Genomic DNA, 17,139 nt, shown 5'->3' on the forward strand with positions numbered 1-17,139 from the left:
TTCATAGTAACAATAAAAGTGTGTATTTAAAAAAAAAAGGGAAAATTGTTTTGAAAACTGTTCAAATAACTTGAGGGCTAAGAATGAAAAAATCTGCACATAAATAAATAAATAAATACATTTGATATGGATAGTGACAAAATAAATGGGCAGCTAGGTGGTTAATGGCTACCATCACTGAAAAAGCCAATCAATTAAAGGTACACAAATCATTGTGCGAGAGCAACAGCTGGTCAACTTCTATCTAACGCTGGTCTGGAGACGACAGAAATCATTTCTGTAACAGGACACTGTAATGAAAGCTCAGTTCGCAGCTATAGGACAGCAAATGTTCAGCAGAAACACAATTGGTCTACAATACTATCCTTGGCTGGATCCTCTAAACAAGAGTGAAAACCAGCCAATCAAGCAGTGAATCCTGTTCATGTCATTACCGCACCAGCCAATCCACTCCGTCAGCTCAAATGACGCTCCAGTAACAAGCAGTTCAGAATCCATTGTACATGGACGGTTCAGTAATTGCTCTGTTCATTCCTCAGGCAGTGTCCATATTATAAATAGGTGTTTAAAACCCTAACAAGTTAATAACAAATAAAAAATTGATTTACTAAATAAAAACTCATTATTTTTCTCACTATTTATTTAAAAACAATTTCGGGACTATTTTTTTAGAATGTCTTTACTGAGCTGAAAGGTACCCAACTAATCAGTACAAACTCAAGGTAAATCTAGGTTTTCCTTGAGCTTGTACTGTTTATCAAGAAAATCACGCAGACGCTAAAAAATAGAAGTTTTAAAGAATCAGAGTAGTAATAGTGCTCCTTCAGTTTATTAAATGCTTAAAACTGGATCGAGTGTTTAAAGTTCCTAATCAATTGCGAATTGGGGGGATCGTTCAATCAGCGGTAATTGTTTTTTTATTTTGCTATGTTTAGTATAGTTGATTTTGAGTTAATATTTGTAGGAATGGAAATCTACATGACGAGTAAATTCAATCTATTCAATATTTTAAAAAACTCAAAATCTGATCTCACCGTTTCATATTAAAAACAATTTTTGCCTATGTGTGTTACCATGTAATATTAAGATGTTTGAAAGGGGTTAATAATTTCCTTAAGTAAAAGGAAATGATACTGACTAATGTTGTTTCTTTTTAGGTATACTTTTATCAACTGGTATAAGATACCAAAAAATGGAAACTTAAATGCTTATATATCTGTATTAAATTGTTTATAGGTCTCCTTTTTCAAAATTTATTAAAGAATGTAAGTAAAACCGTGATTACGACTAATTCTTGCGAGCACTTTAATCCTAACGAGACGAGGTCTGTCAAGACTATCTATATACTAATTTAGTAAATAATGGAAGTAATATCCTATAAGTACGAAAGTTTTCCAAGTAAACTTCACTCGAGGCAATCAAGTATATGGGTGGGGAGAAATTATATTTATAGAATTTACTTCTAAAAGTTTAAAATATAATTCCTTTCACATATCATAAAACATCCAATATATCACTCTCCAAAGCTAAACTATAACTCCTTACCTTTAGAGCAATGCATCAATATAAGTGAGATAATTAAAAATTGTTCTTACCTTTCACTATATGGAAGTGTAGTTTTAGAATACAATGTAAAAACAAGAGCTGTCTTCAAAGGCAGACTTCTGCATATGACTAAACAACAACCAGCTTTTTCAGAGCTCCTCCGTTCATGGACCACACAAGTCAAGTAATACTTGACTAGGATTTTTTGCTTTGCTTCTTATGTCCCAGTTAAATCTAATTATTTGCTCTTTGTGTAAATAATATATTTCAGAAGGTACCGGTGATTCTCTTTTCAAAATGAATTGAATGTGAGCTCATAGTTCACTATCTTCCACCCCTCCTTTCCCTAAAAATGTGGTGAACTGGAGTTCACAGGGTCCTTGTTAAAGTACAATACGTGTGTGTGTGTGTGTGTGTATATATTGTAAGGTAGCAGGGAAGGGGTTAAAATCCTTCCCTGCTAAAACTTGTGAGAATGCACATTTGGGTTTGTTTAATATGTTTAGTAATCCCCTGCACCTGGTGGTAATTGTAAATTAGAGCCAGGTGCAGGGTATTTAAGAGAGACAGGCAGTTTGTTCGGGGCTGCTGTGTGTAGGGAGGCAGAAGTTGTGGTCTGCTTCCAAGCAGTCAAGGTAAAGTGCTGTAGGAAACCGTGAGAGTTTGAGTTACAGGTAAACAGCTTAGCTGTCCTGGTTCAGTTAGGTTCCAGACTGTATAGTTAGTGCTCCAAGAAGGAGCTAGGTGTTTGTTTGTTTTGTTTAATTTATTTGATTGGTGTTTATTAAAAGTGCGCCCCGATCAATCTTATTTTGATTGATGTGTATTATTAAAGTGCGCCAACAGCGCTAAGATAAATTCCATTTCTTTTATGTGTCTATTTTAAAGGGGCATGCGACCGTGTAATTATATATATATATTTATATATCATATAATTTACTCATATGCAATTTTATATAAAGTATATTTATATCATTCCAACTCAAGTTTAAATATATTTCCCTTATATACCTAATAGTTGGTTCGCTTCATGTTAGATGTATTTTAAAAAAATATATTTCCCTTAATAGGTTGGATTCGCTTCATGTATAGATGTATTTAAACAAAATATTGGACAAAGACCGCAGAGGTTTATCACAGAGCCTTTGAATAAAACCACTAAGCATACATTTTTTTTCCTTTAAATTCAGGCCTTAATGAACATGTTAAATATAAGTCTCATTAACTGTACCATGCTTGGACTAAGCCTAATTTCTCTCTGTTTTTAAAAAAATCCCCTGTGCAAGCAGGTTTCAGACACCCTGTTCAGCTGCCAAGACTAGTTATTTTTTTTTTTTTTTTTTATTTTTTTTTTTTTAATTAATATGAAACTCTACTGTAAGCGCTTTTCCAAATTCATCACATGAAGTCATGCTTTGGCCGGATTCAGGTAACGCCTCAGACTGGTATCTTTTTCAGATAAGCAAACAGCTTACATCCTAATATTTATAACTCAGCTCTCATTATTTTTTTATAATATAATGAGGTACATGCTCCTGTTTTTCTTAAAGCACCTTCCGTTTGTTACTTGGAAGGGATTTGTTTCTGCATATCTTCGTTTAAAACAGAGTAGCTATGCAATAAGAAACATGTAGGTTATGGTAAATATATAATGCTTTTCGGATAAGGTGACTTGATACTACAAATGTTTTACATGATCCCGGACAACTATAGCAGTCCCTTATTATAAATTACTGCTTACAGTACAAATTCACTTAACCTGAATTTCCTGTCTATGGGAAGAAAAATTTTAATAAAATAAATTGCCCTATTTGGAACAGCTGTGTGTAAATAATATTGAGAAATGGATTAATGTACATTCAGATTATTCTATTGTTGTGCTATTTTGGGACAATGATCCTATGATGCATTTCGAATAGCCATCAACACCATTTGTGAGTTGCGATATTTCCCACACATCAGTGCCATTTCCATACAATACTAAATTGAGTGGCCAGTGCATTATCCTTGCAGAAAAAAGTGAAGGTGTTAAAAGCGGTGGATAATGCACAACCGTGCAAGAAAAAAGACCGATGCTGCTCTAGAGTTCAAGATTCCTGCAAACACAGCCATCCCAAAAAAAAAAAAAAAACAGGATACACGTAAACTTTTGGCATGGATACAGAAATGAACATCCTGCTTGCAAAAATTGATAAAAAAACATGCATGACAAATTCACTGTTGTATTAACCCAGAGGTGCCGTCACAAAAAAGGGGGGGGGGGGGGGGGGGGGGGGGGGGGCACTAGACTAATGTTGGACCAACAGACCTGTGCATAAAGACCATTAATTTTGTATGTTGCAAACACAAGGAAAGCTCTTACTGCTAGTATTTGCATATCCTTCCACTGTAGAAACATGCCCATAAACATTAACCCTTTAACTATCACTTAAAGTAGGTGTCTGAGAAATAAAATAGCTATGTTAGTTTGTTGATAATTCACAGAACAAAACAATTAAACAGACAAAGGTTTAAAAGCACCGTGCAAGAACAGTGCATGTTTTCTATTGCTCTGGTGCTTTCAAGTTCTGCTGCTGGTCAAGCACGACAGGATCTGTAAGAAGTTTTATTTAAAATTGTCCGTACTGGGAATGCTCTTCATTTAAACTGTAATAATATCTGCAGGAATATATGTACCGGCGTTTATTACTACCCAAACGACTTGCCTTAATAATGGCATTTGTGCTGACTAAAAAAAATCAATTAACCACCAGATTGACTTAATGAGCCTTTCTTTTTACTCCAGCAAATGAGTTGCACACTTAAAATATTTGAACTCAAATAAATAAACTCTGGTGTGAATCCATTTTCTGTCATGCAGATTGGTACTGCCGATTCAATCTGGCCACATCCAGCTAAAACATTGTTTTGTTCCCCTCTGTTTTCCTTTCCAATAGCCATAAAAAGTGAGTTCTAATTTAAATTAACCACCGTTTAAGAAAAAAAAAAAAAAAACATGTTAATACACAACAGAGCCACATCGCAACACTGAGGATATTTAAAAAAAAAATGGCAGCTTTATTTTTTCAGAGTAAAAGGGGGCCACTCTATATACTACCCCCCCCCCCCCCCCCCCCCCCCAGTGGCGGCACCCCTGTTTTAACCACATATCTGTGATTCAACCATTTTTCCCCCCTTTCTAGTGCTTTAGCTTGTTTAGCAGCATGCTTTGTTCACAAGAGGAGTATTGAGAATTGCCACACTGCTATTATTGGAAGTCCCCAGAGCAATACTCTTGCATACGTTCATCAGGCCACCTGCTTTTTCACAACTGATTTAATATACAGCTAAAAAAAAAACAGTATGAAATTGCAGACTATCACAGGCCCACTTCTGTTCAAGCTAAACAGGAGCAAAGGAAAGATCTCTTAAAGTCCTCAGATTGAAACATCAAGAGCTGTTTTGATCAAAGCAAGACATTATTATTTGAATTGTGCAAGAACCCTACAGCTCCTGCCTACTGGCCTACAGGGCACAGAGGCTCACAGCAGATGCCTGTTCTCATCAGTGATTTCCACTGAGTGCAATCACCTGAAAACTGCACATACTTGCAGTGCAGATACTGCTCTTGGATAGAGTAAACTAGATCCACAAGTTCATTCTAGCTATTTAGATTTAGTCAGAGTTGGGCTAAGGGCACTCTACAAGTCTGTAGTTTAATATTAACCTCCATGTGACATGCTGGCAAGTGGATAGAGGCCCAGAGACAGACTGCAGTTCAAAAATAATACTTTTATTATCAAGTAAACACAAAATAAAAGGGCACAAGGGCCAAAACAAGGGTATTTAAGCACAAATAGCAAAACACAAATCAAAACTTACAAAAATAAAGGTTTCCAGGCTGGGCAATTCCTTCACTGGATCAGAATTCAAAAGCACCCAGCACCCTTTTCTCACTAATAGGAAGCTGAGGCCTCTTTTTATGTCAGGTGGCTGGGTCCTGATTGACCGTTAATTACTCCAATCAACCCCAGCCACCTGAACATAATAAACCCAGACAGGTAGGGGATTTAAACCCCATCCCTGCTAGTCTAGAAAGGGCAGAGCTCTGCTCTGCCACACTCCAATTACACCCTTCATGGGAATTTTAGATGCACCTAAATAACAATGCACAATTCACACACCCACAAACATCCCACACCCAGCTTGCATCAAGTAGCAGTGGAAAGTTCACTCCTTCTTATAATCCCCTCTACCTAGAACTGCCAGAGCAGTCATTTTGACTTACTTTTACAATACATGTTTTTGTTTTAAATATAACCTACAATATTCTATTTTATTTTTATATGCATTCAAAACGAATCAACACATATATGTATATTTTTTTTTAATTTTATTTTAATATAAATCAAAGTATACCCTATTTAAGTAAATAATGCATCTTAAATAAGCTAACCGATTAAAATGTACTTCTCTCTTTTTCGTTAATAGTTTAAAATGGATATTACAATGTTACACTGCAATTAAAATTTTGTGCCAATATGAGGTCTGCTCCTTTAAATTACTTGCTGTCATGAATAGGCTAGTTGGTGATGTCAGGATGAGACCGGACACACAGTAATGCAGTTGAGCGCGCATGGTGCGTGAGTTTTAATAATAAATAAAATGTTTAAACAACAGAAACACTTAACAAAACAAAACGGCACAGTGGTCAAAATAAACAGACAGAACAGACACGGAACAAACAAGTATAAAACCGGCACAGGTAGCAATTGTTTTCTGTAATATGTTATTTTCTTTATCTATGGAGACGGTCACATTCTGCACGAGTTTAGCATGGATGGGGAATTTTAACCCCATCCACGCTGTAAAACAATAATAACAAAACCTTGTATTTGTACGGACTAAACAACACATTTAAATAATAATAATACAAAATAAACAAAATTCACCCCAGGAAAGAAAAAAAAACGAACACATTTTGGTTTGAATATGGTAGTTGGGACAATTAACCCTGGGAATGCCCATCAAATATTTTTTTTGGTACTTATTTGGTTAATTTGGCACTTGCGGTTAATTTGGCTTGATTGAATATAGCAAATGGAAACTTGTGTGCTTAATTTAGGCACTTAGGCCCATATGCATAAAACTTACCTTCTCCTTTATTATGCCAGTATGAGTGTTTAACATGACAATATTTCATCAGGTAATACATAAATGGCATTTGCTGTCAAAAAAACATCACTCATCACAATGTTAGAATAAAGTGCCCTTATAGATAAATTTTCTCATTAACATTAATTGCAAATCTGTATTGTGCTGTTAATTGGTATCATTTCCTAGCATCATTTCTGTGTTTAGGAACATAGCCTATAGCAATAATAATTTAAAAAATAGGTAATTTAAGTATTTTGTTATTTGTAATGCATACATTAAATTGCATTGTTAACGCCTAAACAGGATAGGATACTTACTGGTGGGAAAACATAAAAATCAGATTTGTAGCCTCTCTATGGAGAAAATGGCAGGCTTGTGTGGGCTGTACATCAAGATATGTCGAAAGACGATCCTCTCAGAAAGACCCCACAGATTTGAGATACGACTTGACCCTCTGGATTACTCTGATCATGTGAGTAAGTATCAACTTAGCAGGAGCACAATTACTCACCTTTGGAGAGAAACAGAACATCAGCTGAAGAGTTGAAATGCTAGAAACAAGGCTGTTCCAGTAAAATGAAAGTTACAAACTCACTGAGTGATTTTGGATTTGATATTAGCGAGTTTTTCATTCCTGTATTGATCACTGTCCATGTGCAGAAAGCTAGTACTTCACTTTACATATTTTTCATATGATTCCATTTCCATTTTCATATGATTTCTACTGATAGAGACAGCTCAAGCTGTTTTTTTTTTTTTTTTTTATTACATAATCGCCAATTAGTTTTTTGGTTTTTTTCCCCAATTTAGCAATGTACAATTATTTTGTTTAGCTCAGCTCACCGCTACCACCCCTGCACTGACTCAGCAGGGGCGAAGATGAACTCACACTAGCTGCCTGCTTTTTTACACACTGCAGACTAACCATGCAGCCACCCAGAGCTACAGTGTTGGAGGACTATAGCTTACAGGTGCAGGCACCCAGCCATCCTGTACTCTACGTGAATGCTTTTACTGGATGCGCCACTCAGGATGCGCCACTCAGGAACCCCCTCTCAAGTCCCCCAACATGTATGTATGCTTATTATTTACAGCTATACCCAAAATTGTTGCATCACCCTATAGAATTAACTAATTTTGCTTCATAAAGTCAAATGAAACCTGCTAAATAATGTTACGGTAACATATTGAATTACATACTGCTTTGTAGTTTTCTTTTAACACTTAATGAAAAACTTACAAAAATTGAAAGATGTTACATTTCGAAATCGATCATAAAATGCTGTTGTGTGAAATTTAATTACTTAAATTTAAAAGGAAGTTGATGTGGAAGTAAATAAGGCAATTACTTCACAGAGTAATTTTAAAAGGTCCTTTATTATTTCACACACACACAAACACACACGCAGTTACATACACAGATGCTATACTGCGAATAACGATATCCCTAACGGGACATAACCCAACAAGGTTACATACAAAGATTATATTAATCACAGATCAATACAATCCATGAGACGCAACTGAACTAATTCTTACCCTTCCAAGCGGATCGGGAGAGCCCTTCGACCCTGGTAAGAGAAAGCAGCTGTCTCCAAGAAATTACCGAGCAGGACTGCGCGCTAATCCTCACGGCTGACTCTCATCAGAGCAGAGGAGAACCCCGTCCTTTATAACTTACCAAGTTAGGCTTTTGCATGCGAGAGAGTAATTGGCCAGATCACTCCCTCGAGGCTCGGCCCTCTGAATAAACTATTCCTTTCCCTAGAACATTCTAACCAAAACAAGTTATAGAAACGTGACAAAAACAAGTTATATAAGATATGGGGTTATTATGGGCAAGGGCAAAGATGAACTCGAACGCATTTCTAGAACTTTCTAAAACACACTTTTTTTTATTACAAATTCTGTTAGACTTTTGCTATATCATTTTGTAGTTTCTTTGATTACATAGTGTTACATAAAGGATCTAAATTATATTCATATAGTTATTTTTTTATATTTTATTATATCTCAGTCCTAAAGTTCTAGGTAATACAAAATGTTTGTCCACAGCTTTTGAAAAATACATATTTGTTTCAAAGGGGATTAGTTCAAGAAGTTGTGCTTTAGTAACTAAATATAAATTGCAAGGAATATGTAGCATTTTCTAATCCAATTTCGCCATGAAACCGAGTAGTTTTTGTGTGACAGGCAGGATTTTTCAATTTAACAGTATTTAATTATTTACATTTAAAATAAGCTTTTTATATGGTAAGGTATACTGTAATATCAAATGTTTAAGAATTAAACACCTACATGAAACAGATGTTAGACATGTCTTGGTGTTTATTTTGGAAATACAATTAAATTACATACTGATTACAATTTAACCATGTAAATTATTTTTCTCCCAATATGAATACTTACGAATGGGTTATGCTTCTACTTGATCAAAAATACATTAAAATAATTGTGAACCAGGATAGAGACCTTGCTGTGTTATAGGTAGGTAATTATGAACAGAAAAAAATGCCAAAATTGCAGTCACCAAAGAAAGAAAGAAAGATGCATTTACATTATATCTCATTGTTTTTGGTCAGTTATATACACAGCAAAACCCCCAGTGTTAAATCAACTTGGAGAGAGTTAAAAATAACACTGAGGCAGTGAACATATGGTCCCAGTCTGTGCAGCAGTGGTCAGCAAATAGCTCCTGGCAGGGTTGTATCAAGGGCTGAGCAAGAGCGGAACTTAATTTTAATATTACCGCAAGGGGGCCTGTCATAGGAGATTCCCCATATGACCTTCACATATTTCTTGCAATTAAGCAGAAAATTATGTGTTTTGCAATCTCAATTCCAAAGTACAGTACTAGCTGATTGTGATGATACATTTATGCCTAGCTATGGTAGTGGAATCCTCCTATGATAGACAGGAACGCAGAATAACATAAAACACAACTCAAAAGTAGCATACTTTTTTTAATGCTTCATTGCGTTATGACAAATTCAATGAGAGATTGCAGTTTCCTACATAGACACGAACACAGAATAACATAAAACACAATTCAAAAGTAGCTGTCACAAAGACGGCCAGAGTGGGGGACATCAGACCAGAAACAGGAACCAGGAAATAAACGACAGAGAGGCGGAGTCTGGTGGTGCTGAGCGAATGGTCTCACTCAACATTTAATAAATGAATAGACAGTCAGAAAATAAACGGTTGTAAGACAAACAAAAACACAGGACATGGCACTGGTAGCCAAAATAAACAGACACACAAAACGGACTAACACTAAACAAAACACGGTGAGCAGATATTTTTTCACTACTATTATTATTACTACAATTATTATTATTACCTCCATCTCCAATCTCGTTCTCCACTCACCGAACACACATCCCCGAGTGAGTGAAAACATGTAGCTTTTATGCAGCTGAACCAAGACTCGATTGATAATCAATCATTCAATTGGAGTCGTGGTACAACTGCACGTGAATTAATAAAGTGCAATTCCCCGTGCTCATATATTATTACTTTTTACTTGCACCTGAAGTGCTGTTCAATCCTCGTGCCTAAATACAAATATACATTTTAAACATTTGTATTACACAGACCCATTTATATCCCGTGTACCAATGACTATACACCAACATTAACACACAACATATAACAGAAAATACACACAGGGGCAGGCACCTTGCCACAATAGCATACTGTAAAAAATGTTCTAAAAGCTTCATTGCATTATGACAGATTCAATGAGAAATGGCACTTTTGTTCTGCAATCAGCTTTAGAACACCAGGTGTGATAGACGTGACGGCGATACATACAGTGGCGCTGAAAAGTATTCACCCCCCCTTGGACTTTTCCACATTTTATTGTGTTACAACATTGAATCAAAATGTATTTAATTAGGATATTTTGCCACTGATCAACACAAAAAACTCAAAGTGAATGTCAAAGTGAAAAATAAAACCTACAAATTGTTCTAAATTATACAAATACAAAACAGAAAATAATTGATTGCATAAGTATTCACCCCCTTGAGTCAATATTTGGTAGAGTCACCTTTGGCAGCAATTACAGCCATGAGTGTATTTGGATAAGTCTCTACCAGCTTTGCATATCTGGACACTGCAATTTTTGCCCATTCTTTTTTTCAAAATTGCTCAAGCTCCGTCAAGTTGGATGGGGACCTTTGGTGAACAGCAATTTTCAACTCTTTCCACAAATTCTCAATTGGATTGAGGTCTGGGCTTTGACTGGGCCACTCCAGGACATTGACCTTTTTGTTTTTAAGCCGCGGGCAAACTCCCAATCCAGACAACCATGGAAGCATATGTAGAAGGTATGGCACAAATCTCTATAATCCTAAGTCTGACAGTTTTCAGCCATGGTGATCTACAATAGCTGGGTTGGATAGTTTCATTATATACCTCTGAGTTCATTATTTTCTTTTTTGTGTGATACATTTGTTGAAATATGATTCAGTACTAATGATATGCCACCCCACCGATGGGCATTTTAAAAACAATTTGGGCAAGAGCAGTAAAACACATTATTAAACAACCAGGCACAAGGCATTTACAAATCATAGCTTTATTACATGAGCATAACAGTGTGCTTTAAAGTTTCACTCAAACAAGACCTGACAATCATGGATTTCCAGGTAACATTCTCTCGTGTACCTGTTCTCTGGTGCATGGAAACCACATATTTCTGAGATGTCTGCAAAAACATGTCTGAGATGTCCGCGAAAACCGAGGGTCATATGCATCTGAAAAGAGGGTCTTCTCAAGTATTGTCCGTATGTCCACAATCATTAAGTATTGGGGGTTACAGTTTTTGCTTGCACCAACAGCCTGCAGGTAAGGTTGGTAACTTCTGTCAATGTTTTGAAGGTGCTCTTCCAAACTAGTTCCTGCCTACAAAATAAATAAAAACATTTTATTGATCATGCATATAATTAATTTACAGTCCATATATTATAGTTGAGGCTGTAAACTCAGTGTTTTCATCTCATATGTTGCACAGTCTGTTCATCTGCCAGAATAAATGTAAAATACAAAATGATAATAATCTGGTAATGGCTCCATGAAATAAGATTTTATTAATCAAAATCAGGCAGCCTTATTTATAGTTCAGCACTATTAAACAATGTTTTTTTTTTTCAGAAAGTCAGCCAACCCCTTTGTCAGTGTCAAGTGCTAGACTTAATTTTTATTAATCACATAATTTACAGAGCCTTTTCAGAATATAATGAACAAAAATGATCTTCCTTTCCAAAGAGATAATTAACATACCAACTGTGATGCAACACAAAGCAAAAAAACAGACAACCACACCAGTAACTGGTAGCTTGACCTTGTGCATCATGTTGGGCTTGATGAGGGGTGTAATGCAGAAAGGTGATGTGTATACCATTAGTGCAGAGGTATTGTGAGAAAACTGGGAAAATGCACTTTTTTTAGGTACTCAGTTTAATATGGCAGTGCTCTGCAGTGTTGTAAGAATTTCTAGTGCCTTTTTAAATGTCACAAGATGTTCAGCAGCTTGGACAGCAAAAATTCTTGCAACATATTTCCTTCTTTTGGCTGATGGAGGAAGGAAATGCAGCAAAAGCAGAATAGATGTCACTGTCCCATCCAAAAGGTAGAGATATGAGAATTTATGATTTAATCAATATGCCAACTTTTCCTCACCCCATGCCCCAGCAACCTCCTTATAGAGCACATTAAAGTGCAATTCATACATTCTCTTGCATACACAAAGAATATACATATACACTGAATGCTGTGCTGGGTTTTTTTACTGTTTAGTGTACTGATGTTAGAATGAGTAACACTTTTGGTTTATCATAAAATTCCTATAAGCACTACCCAGTAAGAACCTAAACACATGTAGCAGTGCAGAATAAAATGAGTCATACAGAAGTTGATATCACAAGCACAGACAAAATATTGGACAATGCAGCTGCTGTAATAGGGCAGATGCTCTGTAGATTTAAATTTAACACATTCATGGTTCTCACCTGGAATTTCAGAAACTCCATCTGTATTCTCAACACTAGTGTTCAATAACCTTGTCCTTGAAGGCTGTTGCCCACTTCAAGAGATTTAGATTAAGTGGTTTCTTCAAACATCATCACAAAGTTCTGTTCAATCTTCATTTTACAAAATATGGGTTATTATTAGGGGTCTACCTAATTGTCGGGTCACCGAGAAATTCATCTCTTTGAGGGGCCAATGCATACCGAGCAAGTACAGTGAGGAAAAAAAAGAAACCTTGTTTAAATGAACTACTCAAACTACTTATCTTCCTTCTGTAGATAGCCCTTTTATATTCCTTTGCTGTCCTGTGTGCATTGCACTTAAGCAAAAAACAAACAAACCAAAAACGTCCCAAAAAATAATATTTACAAAAAAAATTATAATGTTGTTCTTTACTATTCAAATGACAACAGTTTTAATCAGCCTATCAGTGTGTCTGCACTGCTTTTCTGTTACCTGTACTGTGCAGTATGGGGTGGGACAAAGTTAGTGCTTCATTGTTTTCATTTAGTTTGCTAAAATCTAGTTTTCAGCATTGGAGGTAAAATAGTAGAAATGCACGACAAAGCAAAAAAAAGCAAAGTATATTGTGGTGATTGATTGAGTCAAGATATTTCCCAAAGAAACTGTACATGCATTAGAGGTAACTGTTTTGCATATCTTAATGTGTCTGGAGAAAATACGATCGATCACTATTTAGAATCACACATTAAACAAAAGGCTACTGCAGAGGCTGCTGAACAGAACGTAAAATAAACAACTTTCAGAAACCAAACATGAAAGTCAGCCCAGACAAAAAGCATTCCTGTCGGCAAGTTAAATCAGTACTAAAACAATTTAGCACAGCCACGTCGATTCACCCTGCTGCTTGCTTTTTGCAGTTCGAATTTTAGACCCTAATAGCCACGTTTTCTTTGTTTTGACTCAGTACTAATAAAATTAATTACTGTATGGGACAAATAACATGACAACGAACATGCTGCATATACTGCCTTTATTAAAGTATGCCAGATTCCCTTGGGTAAACGAGTTTTGGGGCTGTTTCTAATCGATTTCCACATCTGTATAACTTGCCAAAGCTTTGCCAATTCAGTCGATGCAGAACATGCAGTCTGAATGTTGGGCAAGTCAACTGCTGGGGGATGTTGCATGCTTGCCTTTAACAAATGACAGCACTCTGTTTTAGTAATGAAGGAAGTACCACTATTTTTATGCTTTACAATGTTCTGAAATACTGTCTACTTAAGTTTATTTAACATTTAACCAGGTCCGCAAAATGTCTGCAAAATCCTAATTTTATTCTGCAACCTACCCTATACTGTGGAATTCAAAGAGACACAGTCAAAGCTAAATGTCAGAACACTCTTGGCAGATTGTTATTTGCCACAATTAGTCATTTGCTTAATAAAATATTGATAATAATTGAAAGTAATATGAAATATTCATATATGCTCATTTAATTTGCTGATATTATTTCACTCTAGTCTCTTCAATTATCTTTTATGCAAATCCAATTAGCCATAAAAACAGGTGTTGAAATGTAAATACAATTGTACATAAACGCAATTATTTTTTCTTATTACTTGAGACTGATCCATAAACCTGTTTATTGATGATGTTAGTTTAATAAAGTCCCACAACCATTTTGTACCAGAGTCTTTAAAAACAAATAATTAAAGCCTTTTCAATTGCTGAGCGGAGTAGAACATTCACAAATTTATAATAGTTAATTTAAGTACTATTAATAGCTTTCTGCATCATTCCTACCCATTGGTGGTCAGACTCATTTACACATATATTGTTTAACCCACTAACTATACCTGTTATCTATTTTCTATACTGCTATAAACACTGCCCAATTAACAGTTGTTGGATTATACAAAATGTTATTAATCTATGTGCATACATACCAGGACTGGTATGTCAAGAAACCATGAGAAAACGACGAGTAGATCAGCAGACATTTCAGGATTGTGAATTATTTTCTGGCGATAATCAAAAGTTGCTTTAATTTTTTGCCTTATGGTTACTGTATGAGATGAATGTTTCATCAAAGAAATTGCCTCTCTACATTGATCTCCACTTAGTTGTTCTTGAGCATGACATGTCTCTGTCTTTGAACATCGGCCCTCTTTTGTATTCCCTACAAGCTTTCCTTCCTTCTGCCATTGTGAATTTCCATTGAATTGTCTTGAGTCTCCAAGTTAAATATCCAGAACCACTTTCTGTATCATAGTAGTGCTCCTGAAGAAAGACATTAAAAGCTAGTTCTGTATGATAACTACTTAAATAAAATGTAAGGAACTGCAACTGTAAGCAATACCTTTTTTTACAAATACTTACTTTTTTTACAAATAAACTTAAGCTTACTTTGCAATCCACTCCATTACTTTTTAAATAATTAACTTATTATTGTATTACTCACTTATTGAGGGAAATCCTCCTGTTACAAAAAAAAAAAAGATTTGTTTAATTTATTTTTTTTTTAATCCACTTTTCATAGACACTTTCAGGTGATACAAATAAAAAAGATACAGCCCCATTAATGCCTAAAACATTTATGCTTTTACCAATTAAATAAAGCTTTAAAAATATGACCTTAGCTTCATATTCAAGCTCTATTCTTATATTTTACCTGTGAACCTCGGTTATTTTTGCTGTCAGGCTATACCCCCCTGCTGACTCGGGGAACGGAGGCTGGAGCACGTGTCCTCTGAAATGTGCTGCTGCCAATCTGTCATTTTTCGCACTGCGGATCCACAGTGAGGCCACCAGACCTATAGTGCTGGGGGACAACACAGATCTGGTGGCTCCACTGCAGAACCACAGGCGCCCTATCAGCTACAGGGGTCACTGATGTGCAGTGAGTCGTGGATTCCCTTGCCGACCTAAGCCCTCCCTACCTGGGCAACACTCGACCAATTGTGCGCCACCCCCTGAGAGCTCCCGGTCACAGTCGGCTGTGACATAGCCTGGACATGAACCTGTGATCTCCAGGCTATAGGGCACATCCTGCACTCCACGTGGAGCGCCTTTACTGGATGTGCCACTCGGGAGCCCCACCTCCTGTTTTTTCTCGAGAATCTGCCTAACATTTACGTTAGATTTTTAAAAACCCTTTAACTTGCTTATTTTTTAAACAAACACCTCTATTCTGCTTTAATTACACTATGTAACACAATTTTTGTTCCTGGGTAGTAAGTGTTATTTCCTAATTGCTTATGTCTCAAAAGTATAGAAAATGGCTATTATTCCCCACAAACTTTGCTTTTGTGACCAGGACAGTGATATTTCAAAATATCACTATTTCCAATGGGAAAATGGGCAAATGTGTGTCTTTTCGTTCACCTAAAGTCAGAAAAAAACAACATATGAATCCAAATTAACAAGTATTTATACTAAAGTAATACAAAAATTACTACAAAAGATTTAGGAGTAGTTTTTCGAGATTTACGATTCTACTGTATTTATACTGTATTTATCTGTACTGTTTGCATCTGTCTGATGTTCTGTTGACGGTTCTATTTGTTATAGTTTGGAAATCAGTCAGTACTGTGTGGTTGCAAAGATACGTGTTGCTGGATGTTGTTGAATGAGTGTCATGACCAGCATCTGCTTCATGTGTTCCAAACACTCATCCAGCACAACTTGATGCTGAATGGTGACAAATGTCTTTCCGCTGTGTCTGAGATTGAGTTTGTGGTTTTAGACTCTCGGCCCATGGGATTTCTCCCCTCCAGTTCAATGTGGAAGCCGTCCACCGCATTCCTGAGCCTAAATCTGCTTCTCAGCTCGCATCCTTCTTGGGAATAACAGCTTATTACCTCTGTTTCTTGCCACAATACTCTGCCACGAATTCACCACTATGGCAGCTTCTTAAGAAGGAGACCCCCTGGGACTGGAACCCAGCCTGCCAAGCAGCTATGCACACGCTTAAAAAACAACTCCCCACAGCCCCTGTTCTGGCCCACTTTGACTTCCTCAGCATCACGTTGGTCACATGTGACGCATTTGCCATGGAGATGGGGGCTGTTTTATCCCAGATATAGGAGGTTGTGGAGAAGCTTATCGCTTTTGCTTCCCATGCTTTGAACTCCACAGAACAAAAATACTCAGTGGAGGAAAGAGAAGTGCTAGCTTATGTCTAGACATGTGAACACTGGCACATGTACTTGTGTGGTCGGGCATTTACTCTCAGAATGGATCACCAAGCACTCACAGCTCTGATGTCCACTTCGGGCACGGGATACAGACCACTCAGATTGTTCAGATGGTCAGACCGGCTACAGCAATACAATTTCCAGCTCCAGTTCACCCCGGGACGTGATAATACTGTGGCTGACCTCTTATCCAGATCAGTTATAGCACCTGAGCTAGGATTCCAACCAGAAGACACCGAGCAAGACCTGATTCAGATGCTTC

The sequence above is a fragment of the Polyodon spathula genome, chromosome 1, assembly GCF_017654505.1.
Source record: "Polyodon spathula isolate WHYD16114869_AA chromosome 1, ASM1765450v1, whole genome shotgun sequence".
Classification (NCBI taxonomy): domain Eukaryota; kingdom Metazoa; phylum Chordata; class Actinopteri; order Acipenseriformes; family Polyodontidae; genus Polyodon; species Polyodon spathula.